The following is a 22,659-nucleotide window of genomic DNA, read 5'->3' as shown; positions in this document are numbered from 1 at the left end:
CTTTTCTCTATGCTTTTGCACCCTAGCCCACAGGCCTCTAGAAGTCTAAGGGAAAGGAACCTTCTCCCCTGAACAGAGGGGCTGTGCCCCCAAGAGGGTGGAGCAAATCCCTGTTGCTGTTTCTCTCTCTCTCTGTTCTCCCACCGCTTGACCCAGATACAGATGCAATTGTGGGAAATATGCGGCAGAAGAGGGTAAGCAAATCCCAAGGTTTCTGGACAAAAGGTGACAAAGGGGACGTTGGAAAACTGGAAGGTACAAAAAGATCACGGAGAGGGAGGAGCACAGCAAACTGTCCCCATAAAGCTGTTCATGAACTCCTTCGCTCACCCCTGGGCTCTAGGCACATGCATCTGACCCTAAACAGCAGGCTACATAAAGACTGAACTACGTGGTAGACCACTGCCCATGTTCCAAACTAGCCACCTGGGAGCATCTGCGGGACAGATCCAAACAGCACAAGGCTTTGAAAATGAAACTGATATTGAAACCACGGTCCACAGAGGACTGGTCAGAACTTGCAGCCTCCCAGGCAGATCAAGTGCCTGCTAAAACACAAATAGGATTTAAACAGGACCCAACATCTCATAATATTGAAAATGTCCAGGATGCGCTCAGAAATTATTGAGCACACAAAGAAACAGAAAATGATTTTATGGGAAAAGGCAACAGATGTCAACTCCAACACAGCAAAGATACTAAATACCTGGCAAACACCTTTAAGCTACTTTAAGTAGCTATTATAAAAATGCCTCAGAAAGGGACACTCTTGAAATAGAAAATTTCAGCCAAAAAAAAAAAAAAAACCAGAAGACATAAAAATGAACCCAATAGAAGTTCCAGGAAAAAAAATACAATAATCAAAATCAAAAGCTCATTGATGGGCTCAATAGCAGAATGAGAGTGACAGAAGAAAGAGAATCCTTCAAAAAATCAATAGAAATGATCCAGTCTGGCTCTCTTCCAGGGGGACGGCATCCATAAGCATTCAGAATGGTCCAGCATTTGACATGTCATCATAGGCTGTCCTACAAAGCAGCCTCTAACAAAACTAGGCTATCCTGAACCCCTGGTAATAGAATCGTTTACCTTTATACCAAGGAGATTAAGAAAGCCCTAAAATCTGCATGTGACGTGCATCCAGGCCAACTTCAAGGAGTCTGTGCTGGGAGACCTAAAGTTCTTATGAGGTTGTCTAAAACAAGAAAACATGTCAGCGGGGTCCATGATGGTTCCATGCGTGCTAAGTGTGTTCATGATAGGATCAAGTGTGCTTTTCTTACTGAGGAGCAGAAAATCATTGTGAAAATGTTGAAGCCACAAGCACAGAGTCAGAAAGCTACATTTTACAATGAATCTCTTTTGAGTAATAAAAAAATTAAATTAAAAAGAAATTATCCAATCTGAACTACAGAGAGAAAAACAGGACCTCAGAGACCTATAGGACATTACCAAAACGATCTAACATTAATGCCACCAAACCTCCCAGAAAGACAAAAGAGTGAGCTCAGTGCAGAAAAGAAATTTTTTTAATAACTGAAAACTTCCTCCCAAATCTGGTGAAAGATAGAAATGTACAGATTCCAGAAGCCCAGAAAATCTCAAACAGAATAAATCCAAAGAAATCCATCCTCACACATATCATAATCAATTGTTGACAAAACTAATGACAAAGATAAAAAAATACTAAAGGTAAACAGAAAACAACTATCTGAATGAGTACAGATTTCTCACCAGGAAACGAGAAGGCCAGAAAACAGCAGAAGAACATTTTGTAAATACAGACCGAAAAGAACAATTAACCCAGAATTCTCTATCCTGTGGAAATGTCATTCGCGAATGAAGGTTAAAATAAAGGGCTCTCAGATGAAAGAAAACAATATAACTTCCTGCCAACAATAAAAGCATTGCTAAAGGCAAGTCCTCAGACATAAGGGAAACTTAGAACATCAGGAATGAAGAAAGACCCACAAAAATGGTAAATATCTAAGTAAATGAAATACACCATTCTATTCTTCTTGATTTTTAAAAATATGTTTAGTAGTTAAAATAAAAACTATAACATTTCTGACACATTTTTCTTTTTTTTTATATATATATGAAATTTATTGTCAAATTGGTTTCCATACAACACCCAGTGCTCATCCCAAAAGGTGCCCTCCTCAATACCCATCACCCACCTTCTCCTCCCCCCCACCCCCCATCAACCCTTAGTTTGTTCTCAGTTCTCAACAGTCTCTTATGCTTTGGCTCTCTCCCACTCTAACCTCTTTTTTTTTTTTTTTTTTTCCTTCCCCTCCCCCATGGGTTCCTGTTAATTTTCTCAGGATCCACATAAGAGTGAAACCATATGGTATCTGTCTTTCTCTGTATGGCTTATTTCACTTAGCATCACACTCTCCAGTTCCATCCACATTGCTACAAAAGGCCATATTTCATTTTTTCTCATTGCCACATAGTATTCCATTGTGTATATAAACCACAATTTCTTTATCCATTCATCAGTTGATGGACATTTAGGCTCTTTCCATAATTTGGCTATTGTTGAGAGTGCTGCTATGAACATTGGGGTACAAGTGCCCCTATGCATCAGCACTCCTGTGTCCCTTGGATAAATTCCTAGCAGTGCTATTGCTGGGTCATAGGGTAGGTCTATTTTTAATTTTCTGAGGAACCTCCACACTGCTTTCCAGAGCGGCTGCACCAATTTGCATTCCCACCAACAGTGCAAGAGGGTTCCCGTTTCTCCACATCCTCTCCAGCATCTATAGTCTCCTGATTTGTTCATTTTGGCCACTCTGACTGGCGTGAGGTGATACCTGAGTGTGGTTTTGATTTGTATTTCCCTGATAAGGAGCGACGCTGAACATCTTTTCATGTGCCTGTTGGCCATCCGGATGTCTGACACATTTTTCAATAGATGTCACCGTAGTTACATAAGAAAATGACGAGACAAAGCAGGAAGGGACTTATGAGATGGTAAGGTTTGTGCACTCACCTTGAAGTGGTAAAACACTGATTCTGAATAGACTATAAAAACATAAGCATATCTACTGTAATTCCTAGAGCAACTGCTAATCAAAACATACAGAGAAACATAGTCCTAAATCAGCTCTTCAGGTGACTCTGATAATGCTCAAATTTGAGAACAAATGGACCACCTACATATACAAACACACAAAAAAGATCTTTCAATCTAATTGACATCCTGATTAGTAGTCCCCATGACACTGTATCTCCAGCTTCAAGAGATACAGGGGATGATTTCAACCTAAAAAAAGTTCTAAAGTGATTATCAGGAGAATCATAGGACATAAGCAATGAACAAATAAATAAGCCTGTTTGTCAATTCCCCAGCAGGGTAAAAGGGGCAGCTCTTTCCCACCCCTGGACTAGTAATTAAGGCTGGAGACTGGACATCTGGTTTTTGAGAATCACCAATGGTCCTTGTGAGGGGAGTCTGATGGAAAAAACTGAGGGCCTTGCTGCCTATCAGTTGTGGTGGGAGGAATTCACTTGGCATTTCTGTGCCTTCATCTTCCCCTCCTTTGAAGCTCTACGATTCTATATGTCAAAATGAAGATGAAAAGAGTAACACCAAAGATGAGGAGTGCTTCACAGAAACCTAGGAGGGTTGACAACCAACCTTCGCAGGGATATCACCTGTTTCTTAAGAGAACAAAGAAATTGACAGAAATAAACGGGGTAATTCTCTCAGCTTCCTACGGAATTAGAGAAATACCCCCAATTAATTATTTTGGGCAACTGAATTTCAAAGAAATCCCTTGCCTGAAGCCCCAACTGGAGGGGATCTGAGTACATAAGGAAGGTAGGATAATAAAACATTCTGGGTTAAAAAAATAATTCAGGAAGAGAACGACAAGGGGAAAAACTCTGATTGAGATAATCCAGGATTTCAAGCTCTGAAGAAAATTCTAAGTGGAGATATAAATTCAGGAGTTCTCTTAACATGAAGACGGCAGCAGAAATGTTGGAAATAAATCATCGTGGGAGTAACTGTAAAATGAGAAAAGGGAGCCTAGAAATGAGATTCAAAGCAGCCCAACATTTAAATAATAACACTGGGGCAGCCTGGGTGGCTTATTCGGTTGAGTGTTTGACTCTTGATTTCACTAGGTCATGATCCCAGGGTCGTGGGATCAAGCCCTGCATCAGGCTCTACACTTGGGATTCTCTCTCTCTCTCCCTCTGCCCCTCCCCTGCTCATACACATGTGCGCACTCTCTCTCAAATTAAAAACATAAAATCAAAAATCAAAAAGTATTAAAATAATAATCCAGCAGAATAACCCAGCCAAGAAGACTGAGAGGAGGTGGCCAGAGAAGTAGAAGGGAAATCAGGAAAGCATGGCATCGGCTTAGATAGTGTTTCAAACAGGAAGGAAAGGTCAGCTCTTCTGAATGTTGCTATAAGGTTAAGGAAGCTGAGAACTAAAATATCTGTTACGTTTTAGCACCAACCATAGGGGGACAGTCATCTATGGCCCATAGGGGGCCATTTGGGGCACAGTGGCAGGAACAGAAGTCAGACTGAAGGAGCTTGCTTAAGATAAAAAGATTAGGGGCGCCTGGGTGGCGCAGTCGGTTAAGCGTCCGACTTCAGCCAGGTCACGATCTCGCGGTCCGTGAGTTCGAGCCCCGCGTCAGGCTCTGAGCTGATGGCTCGGAGCCTGGAGCCGGTTTCCGATTCTGTGTCTCCCTCTCTCTCTGCCCCTCCCCCGTTCATGCTCTGTCTCTCTCTGTCTCAAAAATAAATAAACGTTGAAAAAAAAAATTAAAAAAAAAAATAAGATAAAAAGATTAAAAAAAAAAACAAACAAACAAACAGAAAATGTAAAAAAAAAAAAAACAAAAAACTCTGAAAGGCTGTGAAATACCTAACATAAAGTGCAATGTTTACAACAAGGAGGTATTAGCACAAATACAGTCGAACAGAACCACAGAATAAAATAGAGAATCCAGAAGCAGCCACACACACTTGTTTGATGACATGGAACACTGCAGAGCCACAGGAAAGGACGGTTCTTTCAACAAACATTGTTGGGTCAATCAGACATCCATGTGGAGAAAAAAACTAATCTTGACTCACAAACATGCCACACACATAAGAAAAAAATCAACTTTATGTGGACTATAGTCTAAAAGTGAATTGTTAACCAATAAAGTTCTGGAAGATAACATTAAAAAATATATTCACAACTTGTACTTTAAAGGTGATGGTTTCTCAAACAGAACACAAAAAACACTAATCATAAGGAAAAGATCAATAAATTAGACTAGAATAAAATTAAGAAACTCTATCCACCAAAAGGCACAAATGAAGAAGGAAAGAAATACCACAGAGTGGAAAAAAGATATTTGGAAAACAGATACTCAGCACAAGACTCATACCAAGAACATATGAAGAACTCCTTCAAATCAATGAGAAAAAGGCAGACAATTCATCTCTTAAAATGGCTGAAAGACATGAACAAGCACTTCACAAAAGAGAATATCCAATGGCTAGGGGAAAAATGCATGTGAAAAGGTTTTCATCTCATTAGCCATCAGAAAATGAAAATTAAAACCACACTCAGACACCACTATGTATGTAGCAAGAACGGCTGAAGTTAAAATGACTGACAACGCCAGGAGTTGCCAAGTATGTGGAGAAACTGGAACTCCTGTACACCGCTAATGGAGAGTATAAATTAACACAAAAACTTTGGAAACTGGTCAGTTGTGTCTACTAAAGTTAAACAAACATATATACCATATGACCCAGCACTTCCCCCCACAAAGAATACCCATCAGAAGTACATTCACCAAGGGGCGCCTGAGTGGCTCAGTCGGTTGAGCATCTGACTCTTGATTTTGGCTCAGGTCATGATCCCAGGGTCGTGGGATCAAGTCCCACATTGGGCTACACAAGATTCTCTCTCTCTTTCTCCCTCTGCCCCTCTCCCCTGTGCATTCACCAAAAGATTTGTAAAAGAACAGTCAAAGCAACACTATTCATAGCTTAAAGCAGAAAACAATGTCCACTGACAGGAGACTGAGTAAGTAAATTGTGGTACACTCAAATGAAATAAATACCCTTATACTAGTGAATAAACCACCACTACACATAATACAGATGAACATCACATACTTAATGTTGAGGGAAAAAAAAATGAGGCACTAAGTATATACCAAATGATTCCATTTACTTAAAGTTCAAAAACAGGCAACACTCACGCCTGAACATAGAAGTAGTTATGGTGACCTTTGGACAGGGGCCCCTGACTGGGCAGAGGCCCAAGGGGGGTTCTGGAGAGCTGGAAATGTTATATTTCTTCATCTGGGTGGTGTTACACACATGGATCCACTTGGTGATAATTCATCAAGTCCTACACTTAGAATTTGTGCACATACGCTTTTCTGATATATGTTACACTTCAACAGGAAGGTTTCTTTAAGCCTGGCTGTGAAGAAGAGGAGCGAGCAGGTGATAACTGGAGGGGTAACAGGGTTGAAAGAGGGGTTCCCAAAGACAGGGGAAAAAAGGGTGGGCATGTAAAAGCAAGTGGCAGCCAAGAAGCTTGCTGTCTCTTGCTAGGGTGGGAGAGACTCCCCTGCTCTCTGCCTGAGCTGGGACTTCACATTCTGCCCTACTGTGCCTGTGCATGAGAGACACACAGTAGACTACTTAAAACAACCCCTTTGGATGGTGCTTCCAGGTTAGAAGCCAGCAAATCTCTCTTTAACAGTCATTTCTTTTTTTAGAGAGAGAGAGAAAGGGAAGAAGGGAGGGAGTCCAGGCACCAAGCAGGGGAGGGGCAGTGGGGAGGGAGTGAGGGAAGGGGAGAAGGAGAGAGAGAGAGAGGGAAAGGGAGAGAAGGAGACAGGGAGACAGGGAGAGAGGGAGTGAGAGAGAGAGAGAGGATCTTAAACAGACTCCATATTCAGTGAGGAGCCAGATGCAGGGTTCAATCCCACAACTCTGGGATCATGACCTGAGCCAAAACCAAAGAGTCGGACGCTCAACTGACTGAGCCTCCCAGGCTCCCCTAACAGTCATTTCTGATCACAGCTCAGAGAATTACAGACTTCATGTTATTAGGAATTCTAACAACTTAGCCAAGTAGCCAAGTCGCATGAGTTCCATCTTCAGAGAAGGAAAAAGACACATGCAGTGGGTTAGCAGCTATCCCCCAAAATCGCTTGGTCCCTCAAAGACCATGGATTCTAGGATCTTCAGTCAGAACCCATGAGAATAAGGTGGCAGCATGTGTCATGGCATGCACGTTCAGTGCATGGCACTGAAATGGAGCTTCATTTCATCTCTGAGAGCCTCAGTTTCTATAAAATAGGAATAATTTCACAATAACTACTACCCCACAATAGCTTTAAGAGAATATGAATATATACTCGGGTGACCACACAAATGCTTGTTCCCAGGGCACCTGGGTGGCTCTGAACATCTGACTTTGGCTCAGGTCATGATCTCGCAGGTTCATGAGTTCAACCCCCACATCGGGCTCACTGCTGTCAGCCTGTCAAAGCAGAGCCCACTTCGGATCCTCTGACCCCCCTTCCTTACTTGTGCTCTCCCAAAAATGAATAAATATTTAAAAAACAACAAAACAAAACAAAAAACGAATGCCTGTTCCCTTTCTCCTCCCCCTTCCCGAAGGGAGTGGAAGGTTTTCAGAAAAGAAAACCAGCTCTGCCTTGCAAAGAGTTCCCACACACCAGGGATGCAAAGGTCTCTAGGGTTCCAGACGCATGTTCTTGAGACCACGCAGTCTCCTGGTGCGATATATGCCAAGAGCTAATCCCTCTCCCTCTGCAGTCCTCCTTCAGCCCATCCACATGGGTTTCTGTGTTTCTACATGGCTTGGGTGTGTGTGCTTTTCCTAGACTGGGAAGGAGGGAGACACGGCAGCACAGTGTGTGTGTGTCTGTGTTTCAAGCTGCAGCTGTTTATTTCCCCAGTTGAATTTTAAAATCACTCCAAATTCATCAGCATCTTCTGAGGAAGCCTCCTAAACAGCAACATGTTCAAAACTCAGAAGCTGTCCGGGGATAGGGAGAAAGAGCACTGGGACGGGGAGCAGGATGCAGGAGTTCTGTCTTTAACAGCTTTCTCCCCACCCCCACCCCCACCGCCCCAGCCAACCCCCTTCCCAGGTCACTCAAGTTCTGACAATCTCTTGGAGCAGCCATCCCACTCACCCTCATTCACACTCCTGGACCTCAATTTAATCATGGTAAACCGAGAGCCTTGGGAGGCTAGAGAGGTACCACTGCACCCGACATCACCTTCTAGCTCTGGGTCAAGGTAAAGAGTGAGGCAAGATACAGCAGGAGGAAGACAAGGTTGTTTGGACAGGCATCTGTTTCTGAGCCCCTCCTCACTGAGAGAGACTTAACTTTCCATGCTTAGTAGTGAGCACCCATCTAGAGAGCAGAGGACAATTTGTAATGCTTCTGGGAATTGGAGAAAGTTACCAAACTTCCATGGGCCTCCACCTGTAAAATGAGACGAGCATTAAAGACTCTCAAAGGTCCCTTGCAACTCTGACATTCTGAGTCATCGGGGTTTACAATAAAATAAAATAAACCCTCCCTTTTCCAAAAAAAAAAAAAAATGGGGGGAGCATTCACTCTTCCTCTGCATTTAACTTGTGGCCCCTGCCATCCTGGCCCAGGCCCCTACCTGGACAGGAAATGGCCCCAACCCCCTCATCCGGCGGGACTCGGTGGCTTCATCTGCTGAGTATTTAATTAGAACTGGTGATGGCTGTTTGGACAGAGCCAAGGCCAAGAGGGCAGGAAGGCGTCCCCTTGTTCTCAGCTCAGGAGACTAAGAGAAAGCCGAACAGCTGGGACAGGTCTCGGGGTAGGTCGTCCCCCTGCTGGCAGCGTTTGATGGCTTTCTGTGTTCATCAATTCAGATGTCCTCCTGGGGAGAGTCTTGACTTCAGAGGGGTGGGGCCCCTCTCAGCAGAAGAACCGGCTCTCCCCAGCCCAGAGCCCGCTCCATTGGCGGTTTGCTTTCCGAGGGCTGCACGCAGCCCAGCACGCCCGTGCGGTAGAGGCTGCAAAAGGGACCTGGAGATGTTAGCAAACCCAGGCAGGAAGTAACAACGAGCAGATTCAACCTGGAAAAATGTGGCTGCTGCATCTGGGGATAAATAATCAGAAACACAAATACTCAGGTGGGAGGGAGATGCCTGGAACAGGAAGCGGCCAGACAGCATTTGGACAGGAGCTTGCAATGTGATCTAGTGACAAAGAAATTGCTGGGGGATTCACGAGCTGGATGCACGGAGGTGATACCCCAACAAGAACAAGGAAGGAACAGGGGCGGGGCCAAGCAGCTGTACTGCGCCTCTCTAGAGGCCAGGACTAGGTGGACCAAGGGACTGAGATGGCAGCAAGAGAGGTTTAAGTCAGACTCTAGAAAGAACCTTGTCCCTAAAGTATAGGGAGATATTATCTGAAACGATGGAGAAGTCTCTAGGAAGATGTTTGAAGGACAGGGACACGAGAAGCCTGTTCCAGAGGCAGGGGCGTGGACAAGATGACCTCCAGATATCTCATGCAGCCCACCGAGGAAAATGTGAATCTTCAGGAAACAGTGAGCGGACCTGCTTATTGGTGTCACAGGAGACAGAGGATGGAGGAACCCAAACCAGCCAAAAACACTGAAATTCAAGATCTGGGAAAAGTCACACGACTGTCCTGAGTCTGAGACAAAGCTGGGAAAAGAGCTCCAATCTGCAGATTGTCAGACTCTCTCCTCCTCAGGCCCAAAAGGAAGATATTTTCCAATCCTCCTACTGGCTCCACTGCCTGGGACATGGGAGCTTCAAAACGAGGCTCTGGAGACATGAGACATGTACATGAGACCCAGCGGGGCCAATCAAATGCATGCCATCTGACCGGCTCCTTCACCAACACATGGTTGCTCTGGAGGGAGTTAGGTTAGACACCAAGAAGAACTTCCCTCTTGAGTTCCACGATACCACACAAGCAAGCAAAAGAGCCAGTTTATATTCTCTCTTCCTCTGGTAGGATAAGAGGCTAGAATGTGCTTGGAGCTATACAGTGCATAGCTGTTCTCAGCAAAGCACAGCAAGAAGGTACGGTGTGCCTCCCTTCAAACTTGAGATTTGAAAGTCCAGATTTAGAAAGCAGAAAAATTGCACTGATTTTTCACTTTAAAAATGGACTTACGGGGGCACCTTGGTGATGTGGTCAGTTAAGCACCCGACTCTTGATCTCGGCTCAGGTCGTGATCTCACAGTTCGGGAGTTCGAGCCCTGCATGAGGCTTTGGGTTTCTGTCTCTCCCTCTCCCCCATTTGTGTGTATGTGTACTCTCTGTCTCTCTCTCTCTCTCTTGCTCTCCCTCTCTCTCAAAATAAATAAACAAATTTTAAGAATTTTAACTGGACTTACTATAACAAGTTACATTAAAATGCTTAAAGTTCAATGAGGATTTTAAAATCAGGCTAGAAAGCCTGGGGCGCCTGGGTGGCACAGTCGGTTAAGCGTCCGACTTCAGCCAGGTCACGATCTCGCAGTCCGTGAGTTCGAGCCCCGCGTCGGGCTCTGGGCTGATGGCTCGGAGCCTGGAGCCTGTTTCCGATTCTGTGTCTCCCTCTCTCTCTGCCCCTCCCCCGTTCATGCTCTGTCTCTCTCTGTCCCAAAAATAAATAAAAAAAACGTTGAAAAAAAAAATTTTATAAAATCAGGCTAGACTGCTAGCCGAAACCAGGGCACAAAGATTAAAGATCTAGTCACAGGCCCGGGAATGTGAAGGTCTGTATGATTCCAGGTGAGCCTTCCTGGCGACCAGTCAGCCTTCTGGTGAGGTATTTGATACGGGGTCTTAGCTTTTGAGAGAGATTTCCAGAGACTCCAGAAAGAAGAAAAGAAAAAAAAAAAAAGCCTTTTAAAGAGGGGCTGGCTCCTCAGGGCATTGGGACAACAGGCAGGTGTTAGAGTCTCCTGCTGGTCCATGAAGCCAGACCAGAAGACAGATGGATGTCATCTGGATGGGAGACTACATCTCATGTCCAGACAGGTCAGCCTAGAGGTCAGCAAAAGACAGAAGTGTTTTTAGGGATCTCTGGATCCGAGATCAAGGAACTAGAATAACAAGGAAACTGAATCTCGGGCATATATATGCCAGGCACGGCTCTCAAGCACTTTGGGGTATGTCATCTCACTGAATCACTTGTTTCCTTGACAAATATTAAGTACCCACAATGTGCCAGATATTTCTTCAAAACAACTCGAAGAGATCCAATTAGAAAACTAAAGTGACAGGAGACATCATACGGCTTGCCCAAGCTTATACATCGCTTAGTGGCTGAGCTGGGATTCAGATGCAGTCTGGCATTCCAACGCTGCTTACATCAGAACTTTCTCCCTCAGGAAATCTTCCAGCCCTGCCCTCCCCGGTTCCAAGCAAGACAGTTAGAATGTGTATCTACATACATATGCCGACGAGGTCTGTGCAATTTGCAATCACCCAAACCAGTGAAGCTGAGGGGTGGTGCAGATAAACCACAGCCCTTTGGTCCTGGAGGGTGTTACACTCTGGGTCTGAGGGAGGGAGATCCTAGCATATCTGTCTGATTCAGCTTGGCTTAGGCTAAGATTAATGACTGAATTAGCTTCCATTTCCTGAGCATCCTAACAGCAGGAGGGAATGACCCAGAATGCAGGAGGCTGTGGGCAGATTAACCACTCACCCTCCATAAGTAGCCACACGTGGAATAAACCTGCACATTTACAGGGGCCATCCTGCATGACCCTGAAAAAACTGTCTGCCTTCTGTTTCTTCATTAAACACTGACCTCCCCAGATGTACTGACCACGTCCTTCATCCCAGATCAGAACAGAAGCCTTCGCGCTTAAAGGGCATTCCATCTCAAACGGTGCCTGGCTGTCACAGCATTAGGCTGTAAGGTAAGCGGCTTAGGACAGCTGGGGTAAAGGAAGGAGGGAGGCCGGTCTGGGGCCATGGTCCTTGAAAAAAAGAAAGAGCCAGTATGGTGTGATTTCCAGAGCCTCGCTCCACCTGCTGGTGCCCAAAAGCCTGAAGCTTTGATCCCTATTCAAGTGTAGCGGCTTCAAAGCAGGGTTACATGAAGGGTCTGAAGGAAAGACCGGACAGTCCACATAAAGGATGTAGAGTGATGGAGAAACCAGACGGGGAGAAGCCACAGAAAATGCACAGAAAAAGCACGCTCAAGACCAACGCCTCCTGGTCCCCCATACCCACTCTGGTGCCTGAAGGCAGAAAAGGGCAGCACACACACCTAGGGATCATCCCAACCCTGCTCCACAGAGAAGCTTCCAGCCCGGCTCAATGTCCTCCCTGCTGGGGTCCCGAGAAGCTCCGGATGCCACACTGCCCCGACGCCCCACAGCACCCCACGTGCTCTCCAGCTCTTGCCTTGTCCCTCCCCAGCCTCACCCTCCTGGCAAACCCTGCTGCCTCTCGCCCCTGCCTACTGGCTCCACACCCATCTAATGGCCTCAGGGCCAGCCCTGAGCAGATGGATTCTTTTTTTTTTTTTTAATATTCTTTATGTTTATTTATTTACTTTTGAGGGGGGGGGATGCTACCCACAAGTAGGGGAGAGGCAGAGAGAGAGACACACAGAATGTGAAGCAGGCTCCAGGCTCTGCACTATCAGCACAGAGCCCAACATGGGGCTCGAACTTACGAACCATGAGACCATGACCTGAGCCGAAGTCAGACTCTTAACTGACTGAGCCACCCAGGCACCCCTGAGCAGACCAATTCTTGCCACAAACACAAATTACAAACCTTGTAACTAAAAGGTGTCCACAGGATGCAACTCTTCCCCAACCCACAACCTCCCCAGACAGACAGGATGGAAGACAGGTGTGCCCAACAGGGAGCAAAGAGGTAAGCAGAATAATCTCAAGTCCAGAGGCTACCTTTTCCTCTCCTGAACCTGCTTTAGCTGCTGGCAATCCCAATGGTGACAATATGGCCACCCTCTCCTCACACCAAGCTCATATGACAGAAGCGTTATCCCTGGACGGGTGGGACACCGCAGTGACCAAGAGCTCAGACTGCGGGTCTGTCTGTATCCCTCCCTGACACTAACCATTGGACCCTGACCAAGTTAGGTAACTTCAGTTTCCTTATCTACAAAAGAGGGGGCAGTAGCGGTAAATACTACAGAGGGTTGTTACCAGGACTAAATGAGTTACTTGATGTACCTAGCACAGAAGTCATTGTGCTCATTAAGAATAACTTGGAAGGCAGAAGCAAGATGCCCAGGGAGGGAATGGTCCAGATTCCCATGGCAGGAGGGAGAGAACAGGTACCCCCCCCCCAACACCGGCAACACTGAGACCAACAGTGACTGGATGAAAGTGGGGTCCTGATGCCAGAGGGGCCTTCGGAGCATGGCCATGGGTCACATGGGCAGCTCCTGCCACAGTGTCCACAGCAAACAGGACCTGCGTCTTTTCCTAGAGGACTGGACAATCATATCACAGAGAGTAGCCTGGCATAAACACAACCACCGCCAAGGGCTTCAACACAGTGGTCTGTGGCATTGTGGGAGGTGCCCACCAGAGGAGAGCTAGAGGCTGCTAGAAGAAAGAAGAGGGAGACAGCTAGAGAGGAAGGAGGATGGAAAGACAGAAAAGGACAGCTGATAACCCCCAGGGCTCAGGGCACCAAACCCCCCTCAACACTGGGCCCGAGGGTGGCCTGTAAGGGCTCAGGCGTACCCACAAGTCTCCTGACCACCCACCTCTCCTCAGGGTAGGTGGATCTGAGGGGGAGGCAGCCTGCTGTCACATTTTCTTCCCTGGTTGGGGAAGGAGGTGAGGGAACCAAGAAGGAGAAACAGGAACTGGGAGGGGACTCCCCAGGAAGAGTGAAGGGACAGGTTCCCTGCTGGAAGAGGGGCGGGGCTGGGTTGCAGAGAGTGCCCCATCTCTGGAAAGCCTTCCCTGCCAAGCCTAACTCTTGTGGATCTCTCCCTCCCCTCGGCTCTACAGTGTACTTTCTCGCTACACATTGTGCGTTGAATCAATTCAACTAACACTGTTGAGCACTTACTATGTGCCAGACATTGTCCAAAAGAACAAAGAAAGAATGAAACACAGTCCCTGTTCTCAAAGTCTTCAGTCGATCCAGGGACAAGTGAAGCTCAGAGGCTATACTAAGTGCTTGGGTGATGTTGCCCAAGTACAGAATAAGGAGTGTCAAACAGTGAACAGACACAACAGAGCATCAAATAGCATTTTTAAATAGCGCAAAAGTGAGCCTCTTTCTAACTTTCCTGCAAAGATAAAGTCTCAGATGCCAATACACCTTTAACCTCTCCAACACTTGCTAAGCCTCCTTCTCAAGAAAGAGTGAGCAGTACCCCCCACCCCCAATGGCCTAAGATCTTCCACAGCTGCTGCATCCAGCCAGAAATGAATGACGTTATTTGGTTTTTTCTGTGGTTTATTTTTGCATTACTGTCTATTTCTTGGCCAGTGATACTGGTTCTCTATGATAAGGATATGGTATTTCCTTTTAAAATAAATTTAAGGGGCATCTGGGTGGCTCAGTCAGTTAAGTGTCTGATCTTTCATTTCAGCTCAGGTCATGATCTCATGGTTCGTGAGTTCGAGGCCAGTGTCGGGTTCTGTGCTGACAGTGCAAGGCTTACTTGGGATACTACCTCTCCCTCTCCCTCTCTCTCTCTCTGCCCCTCCCCTGCTGGCACTCTCTCTCTCAAAATAAATAAATAAACAAACACAATTTTTTTTTTTTTTAACGGGGCACCTAGGTAGCTCAGTCGGTTAAGCGTCCGACTCTTTAATACCAGCTCAGGTCATGATCTCACAGGTCATGAGTTCAAGCCCGGCATCGGGCTCCAAGCTGTTAGTGCGAGCCTGCTTGGGATTCCCTTTCTTCCTCTCTCTTTGCCCCTCCCATCACCGCATGCTTGCTCTCTCTCTGTCTCAAAATAAATAAATAAACTTTAAACAAATTTAAATAAAATAAAATAAATTTAAGTTTAAAAAGTGAGCCAACTTAGCAAAAACAATCCAGCAAATAAGAGTAGAGAGAGTAAACTCCTGACACTGGTCAGCAGTGGTATTCAGGATCACGACCACGATATTCAGAACCAGTGCTGTGAGACTCTCCAGTCCAGAAGAGACGCAGTGAGCACATGTGCCTGCATGAGGAGGTCTCGTTTCCCAGCTCGACAGTAAACTTCCCGCACCTCCTCCTCCCTTTGGGGATACCTTCATGCGTTCAGAATATGGACACAAAATTCAGCTCAGCTCATAGGGAGGGTAAAAAATTGGAAAATTAAAGCAGAAACGTGGACAGGTGGGAGAGCCAACTCGGGCCCACTGGCAAAGAGGAAACCCCACATGATCCCTACAAAGGATGGTGAAAACAAGGACACTTCATTTTCTGACAGCCTACAGTTTAGGAAGTATGTTCACCTGTGGAGGGTACTGCCTACCCATCTCAAATAAGAAAAGAGACCCAGCATGGCTGACAAACGTGCACAAAAGCACGGGTCAGTGAGTCCCATTTGTGGCCCTCCACACACAAAGTTCTCCCCACTACATTCTGCTGCCGGGCAAGTCCAGGTGACCTGCACGAAGTAACTCCTACTGACGGCCACTGGTCTTCCAAACTGTTCTGCTAGCAGAGCTGGGACACCCAGGCCGTGCTCACAGGCCATGGTGTGAGCTGGTCCGAATGCACCCCCTCAACTTCACGGCGCACAGTGAGAACAGTACATAGCAACACACACAACGCCGTAACCGTGGGCGGGTGGTCTGGCAAGGAGCCAACCACGAACCCACACAAACTCTGAGGGCTCTGGGGCTTCAGCTACAAAGCCTTTGGGTTCCTGTGTCTGCACTTGACAAAGAAAACACAACAGACCAACATACCCATCAAATTCCACTCCTTCTGACTTCCTGTTCCTGAAAAGGTGCTAAAACGCCACAGGCCCTCTCTGCAGCCAGGGAAGCCTCGACCCTCCGAGGGCCTGTGGATGAGCTAAGTGTAAGTTCCCTGGGCTGGACGAGTTCAGAGGGAGGGAGAAACATAGCTTTAGCTAAAACATTCACAGCCAGAGATACTCCACCCTTTGACACCTGACAGCAATGGAGGGATCCCCAAGTGGAAACTTAACGAGACAGTTACAAGAATGCCAGTGGTCACGTGGCCCCTTGGACTGCTGAGCTGGATGGGGAGTCCGGCTACTATCCACAGTGGGCTGGGGTGCAGCAGATGAGAACCCCAAACCAGCAACGATCAAGGGATGGTGAACACGTTCCCGAAGACATCACAATGCACCCAGGACTTCCTGGAAGCCATTGGACCAAAAATGGCAATCTCTATGAATCTTGCTGGGGAGATTCATAACACTCTTGCCTTAGCTGACCTCCAAGCCAAGAGGGATGGAGGGATGAGGGAAGGTAGGGTCTCCACAGAGCACTGTCTATTCCAAAAGACAATGACACAGCTAACAACCCTACCATCTCTTCATCCTTTTGCTTCCAAGGTACTGTCACTTCATCCTCCTCACGGTCATGATGCACAGAACAGGGAAGGCTGGGAACACATCAGGGGCACTGTTGCTTTTGTTTGCAGCCTGATGTAAACATGAGCATTATCTCCCCTGCAGAAAAGCCATCATCCTGCTCAGACTCACCAATCTACTCGCCCTTTGCTCATCCAGAACAAGGGTCAGCCTTCTTAGCAGACTGCACCACCGGGTGCCATATGTTTATAACTGCCTGAATCCACAGGGGCCGTGGAGCCCCATAAGAGCTGTTAGAACACCCTTCATAAAAGTCCTTCAAACATTCAAACCAAGACCAATTTCAGTGGAAGGACTCACAGGATGGGCAACAAACACCCACCACCAAACCTAAGTTGCAAAATTAAACATGATTGCCCAATTCTAAGTTTTCCTAACATTAATATTCTTGTTACTTCTCATCCACTTCCTCTGCCCTCAACAAGTACTTACTGGCAGACAAGGAGTAACAGCCGCCAAAGGTTTAAGGAAAGAACAATTTTAAATTGAGAAAATCATCTTTATCACTGCAATTTTCCAGTAAATTGAGAAAACAGTAGCAATTTTTATGTTAGCATAGACTACATCAGTCTAAGTCATGGAAAGCGAGCACTCTCAAGTACACCGTTTGAGAATCCTTGATGATGCCCAACCTTCTCCTTTTCCAGATGGGAAAGTCAAAGATCCAGAAAGAAACCAGCTGGTAGTAGAACAGAACCTAGAACGCAGGTCTCTGGTACTCAGCCCAACCCTCTTTCCTCTCCATGTCCTTCCTGAGTTCAAGCATATTATGGACTAAACCACATACTTCCAAATGCAATTAACCACGCAGGCCCCAAGTAGCAGCGGCAGCAGCAGGGAGGGGCTCAGGGGATGTCACAAGTGTGTTCTGTTCACATGCCCCTCATATCATGCCTCTGCCTCAGAACTCCCCAGGAACCTTCTCTGAACCAGACAGTCTCCAGACAGCAGCCAGTGGGCATCCCCATGTGGCCTCCATGTGGGGAGGGATCCCCACAGCAGCCAGACAGGACCACCACTCACTGCCTGAAGCTTCTCCTCAGTCTTAGAGGTTATGTTCACGGTTTCATAACCTTTTTTGGGCCTTGGAGCCCTAAGATGGTCAGCTAAAGACCAGCTATAGACCCCTTCACAGAATATTTTTAGATGTGTAAAATAATTACACAGAATAATGAGGAGACTAAGTATATAGAAATATAGTTATTAAAATATTTAAGGGGCGCCTGGATGGCTCAGATGGTTAAGTGTCTGACTTTAGCTCAGGTCATGATCTCACAGTTCGTGAGTTCGAGCCCCACATTGGGCACAGCAGAGAGCCCTCTTCGGATCCTCTGTCCCCTCTCTCTCCAGCCCCCCCTCACTGGTTCTCTCTCCTTCTCTCTCTCTCAAAATAAATAAATAAACTTATAAAAAAGTATTTAAGCATAAACTCATGATATAATCATATACCTGTTTCTTTATCAACACAATAAATAGCAAGACCTAGCAGCACAACCCAAAACTGTCATAATTTCAATTTCTTTAATGTTTACTTATTTTTGAGAGAAACAGAGCATGAGTGGGGGAGGGGCAGAAAGAGAGTTGGACACAGAAACCAAAGCAGGCTCCAGGCTCTGAACTGTCAGCACAGAGCCTGACATGGGCCCGAACCCACGAACTGGAAGATCATGACCTAAGCCGAAGTCGGACATTTAGCCAACTGAGCCACCCAGGCACCCCTAAACTGAGCATGAGGATCCGTGCTTTTGGAGCTTTGTGCAACAACTATATAATGCGACAGAAATCCATGTGTGATTTCTATCAGCGACAAACTCACAGGAACTCATAGTAATGTAGCTTTGTACCTATGTCCTTAATTGAAGTAAACACTAAGTTCCAGTTAAGTGTTGGTGAAAATAAAGTACAATTTTCTAGCATCCAGGTTAATGAATTCTGCCCCTGAATTCTATTCACAAAATTCCCAAGGTTTCAGAGCTCCCGATGCTGCCTCAGAGCCCCAGGGTCATCAGAGATGAGGCACTGGGGCACCCAGATGAGCTGACCTAGGGTGGCTGGGAGACCCTGCCTGCAGGAAGAAGGAGACACTTAAGGCTGAAGTGGCCCCAGAACCAATCTCACCACATACCAAGCATCAGATACAACTACCAGGTGTCTCCAGACCTGGAAGGCTCAAAGAAAGACCCTTCCACATGCAACACCCACTTCAGCAAAACTTCTAACTTGCACAGCATCTACCAGCAGCTCAGCGTGCAGAGGGTGAATCCTGCCCAGAGACCTGATAAGAATAGAAGACTCAGCCCCCTCACTTCTGTAAGGACCCAAGCATCGGGGAAGAGAAAGGGAAGGTGAGCCAGCTGAGAGCTTCCAAGCAGAGGGAGGACTTGGGGTCACCCAGACCATCTGTCACTCTCCTGGTACCCTCTCTTACCGCTTTTTTAGATAGACTTTAGGTGACTCTCTGCAATCAGGCCAGCATCCCCTAATAGACTACAAGGTCCTCGAAGGCAAGGACCACATCTTAGTCACATGTTTCATCAGCTCCCAGGATGTGGCACCTGTAGGCGCTCAGTCAACATGTGCTAAATGAGAGGCAGGAGAGGGTGGCAGGGACAGAGTCTGGTAGGCCTCCCCGGAGCTGATCCCTTGCGTGTCTTTACAGTTGAAGTGACTGCCCAAGCAGCCTCGGGTCCACAAAGATGTCGAACTTATCAACTGACAAACGGAGGGTGGCCTTCCTTCTCCATGCCTGTCTCAGGGCCCAAACCATCTAGCACTGCCCTGAAGAGGCAAGATTAATTAGCAGGATAGAGACCAACTTTTCCAGGCACACGTAAATGATAGCAGAAAGCACAAGGGATACTCAAAATATGTAACAACCGGCACCGTGTCTGAAGTCAGAACAGGCACTGGCCAAGGACCCTGGTGCGACAGGTCAAACCAGGAGCACCGGTCAGACCCCAGCCCTGCGGGAAGACAGTAACTCAGCTCCAAGGAAGACAGAGCTACCAGAAGGAAATCAGTCCCCCTTGACCTGCTTGTCGGCACAGACTCTCTATCAGTGTTTCATTTATGTAAGACATTGCCTAGCAGTGTGACCTTGTACAAGCCATGTCCTCCCAACTTTAGGCCCTGTTCTCTGACAGAATTGAAAGAAATGATCCAAAGCCCTTCCTGCTCTAATATCCTATGATTGCATTTTCTCATACATCACCAGCTGCACCTGGTAACAGAAAACCAGCAAGACACACAGCCAGCTAAGGTGGCACACAGGCCAGAGGCCCTCAGCCAGGCCAGTCACTGACCCTTGCCCTCTGTCCTGTGTGGTGGGACTGGCAAATCAAAGGCTGGACACTCCTTCCAGCCCCTTTGGAGGAATTCTAGAGACCTCTAGAAGCCCTGGTCAACAGATGGAAGACACCAGACATGAAGGACATGAGAGAGGGCCACACCCCAGCTCCTGTCCTCTGCTGCTGAAACCCCCGGCCTGCTTTTCACCAGACCCACTGCCCGAACTCTTTCACGACCCAGATGGTGCTCGCCTCCGGATGGGCAACTGTGTAGACTAAATGTCACCCCTGGAGAGTCATTTTAAGAGAACAGGGGGAGCAGTTGCAAGGCACAGATCTGCTCCTCACCAGCCTGACACCGGCTCGGACAAGGGACAATGGCTGCTTGCACCACCTCAGCATGGTCGCCATTAGCATCAAACAAGAATACTGAGTGTCCATTTTTGTTAACTCTTTGGAAAAGGAAACATCTACCCAGTTTTGGGGGGCCTGACTTCCCCTCCTCACTTTTCTCTGTACTCCACCCCCAGGCTGCTGAGAGGCCTCCCCCTCGGAGATGAGATCCAACCAGCCCTGTGGAGGCTCTGCTCCACTCAGCTGTGCAGCCCCAGGGGCAGGGGTTGCTGGGGCCTGTCTTTGTTGTGTCCCCTGAAGATCCCTTAGGGTAGGAGAGAGAGGCAGGTGAGAAGCCTAAGGCTCCCGCGTGCGGCTTCAGGGTGGGGCACGTGGGACAGGAACACACGCAAAGCCAGGGGGAAATCAGCACATTTTCCTCAGTCATTAGCACAAGTCAACAGCAGTGTGACTGCTACCCACACCCAGGGGAGCACAGCAGCCATCACCGAGAAACAGCATGGACTGGGGCGTCATTAGCTCCTCATTTGTATTTTGCCTGTGTTCGCAGGAGCCTCTCCTCTCGGAATTCTGAGGAAGGAAGACTAGGAAAGCGCTGTCGAGGGCTTGGCAGGCATCTCTGGTGCAACAAAGACCCCAGACCCTCAGATGGAGTTCGAACCTCCGTTGGATCTCGAAGTAGGTGTCACCGTGACGGAGCCGCTAGCCTCTCAGCCTGGTTCCTCATCTCCTTCAGAAGATGAAGATAACAGCCGCCTGGCAGGATAGTCCCAAAGACGAAATGAGGGAGCACAAGTGAAAGTGAGATCCACGTTAGGAGGCACACTGAAGGCATTCAGGAAAGTTGGGTTCCTCCCTTTAAACCACAGACTAATGATAGAGAGCAAATTTCCCAAAGTCACCCCAGCTCCATCCAGGGGCCTAGGAGGACACACTGTTTAATCAGAAGTATAAAAACTCTTCTGAAAAGGAAGTGGGAACAGGAGGTGATGACAAAGGTCAAGAAACAGTGGCCTCTGGCTTTAAGAAAGTGAGAAGACATTCTGATATTCTTGGCCCACATCTTTTCCCCTAAATCAGCCTTCCTGGGAGATCTTGACATCCTACACCCCAGATGTCCCCCAGCCCATTTCTCTGGCTCCATGCAGTAATTTGGGTTAGATATCAGACATCCAGGGCTCTAAGGTGAACAGTCAGGTGTCAGGGTCATTCTAAGGCTGGTGGGGAGGGGTCCCCTCTCTGTAGAGAGGGAAGGGATTTGGTCAGTCCCGGGCTCCCACCTGATACCAAGTCAGAGAGGAGAGCACCACCTCCTGGTGCCTCCCAGCTGGCGCCGTGCCCCTTCCAGGCCTGGCTCTGCCAGAAGCAGCCCAGGGACTTGTTGGAGATGCCAGACCAAGCTGAATAAAGGCAGCTTCTGCTATCGGTTCTCTGGTGCCCTAATCCCAGGGGACCTAGCCCCAAGCAAGGCGGCCCCTAGCCTCCCGGTCAATGCCCTCTCCTCCATTCCCAGTTTGGAAGGCCCAGCTATCCACACAGAGGGAGTCGTGGGCCGTGCCTGCTAGAATCTCAGGGCCTGCAGTGTGGGCGAGGACCTTTACACCCTAAGTCCACAAATGCCCCCCGCCCCCAGGCCTGCCACATGCCTAGCACTGCGCCTCGCTCTGGGATGCCCCCTGGTGCCCCTTGTTCATCTGAGTCTCTGCCTCTGTCCTTCTGGCTGTCTGGGTCAGGGCAGGAGGTTTGGGACAAGGTAGGAGGAGGTGTGTCACAGAAGGCCTCAGTCAGCCCCCCGGCTCCACAGCCCCGTCTGGAGGTCCTGGGTGGGTAAATCCCTCAAATGCTCGCATTACCCTCCCACTCGGCAGTGATGCCCGTCTCTAGACAGGTCGCCCTCATGAATCTAAATTGGCAGTGAGGGTGCAGGCATCTCTGCCACCCACAGGCATCTCCAGCACAACCTCTTCAAATGAAATCTAATCAGATGGCTACACGTAAGAAAACATATATGCAAACTGTCACCTGATAAATACTAAACAGCCTTTAAAACATGAACAATGTCCATACATGGAACTACGCCCACTGACTGAAAATGCAGAGCACCAAACAGAAGGCATGCACCAATCATTATCCTGTGTAAAATTCACTCGGCCACCAGGGGCGGAAATGACTCCTGTGATAGTCAATCAACTAGAATTTGATGGACACAAAGTTCTTTTGATCTATAAGGCTAAGTGAATAGTTTCTAATGGGTCTCTGATACAAACCCATTTCCTCTCCATTTATCTTAAAATCGAATTGAAACCAGAGCCTAAAAGACAGCGGGGCCCAGACGGGCAGGGGTAGCTGAGCAGATGGGACCACGACACTCACCCTCCAAGCTGCCTTCAGGTGCAGCCAAGCC

At 47.4% G+C, this 22,659-nt stretch overlaps 1 protein-coding gene and 1 pseudogene across 1 annotated transcript in view; one reads left to right on the top strand and one right to left on the bottom strand.

Annotated features, from left to right (window-relative positions):
• Positions 1–22,659, bottom strand: part of ANO2 (anoctamin 2) — a 343,971-nt gene that overhangs the window by 293,029 nt on the left and 28,283 nt on the right. The window lies entirely within an intron of this gene.
• Positions 994–21,023, top strand: LOC112867428 (large ribosomal subunit protein eL34 pseudogene; annotated as a pseudogene).

The sequence above is a fragment of the Puma concolor genome, chromosome B4, assembly GCF_028749965.1.
Source record: "Puma concolor isolate L17-30 chromosome B4, mPumCon1.1.hap2, whole genome shotgun sequence".
Classification (NCBI taxonomy): domain Eukaryota; kingdom Metazoa; phylum Chordata; class Mammalia; order Carnivora; family Felidae; genus Puma; species Puma concolor.
This window is presented reverse-complemented; position numbering and strand designations above follow the sequence as displayed.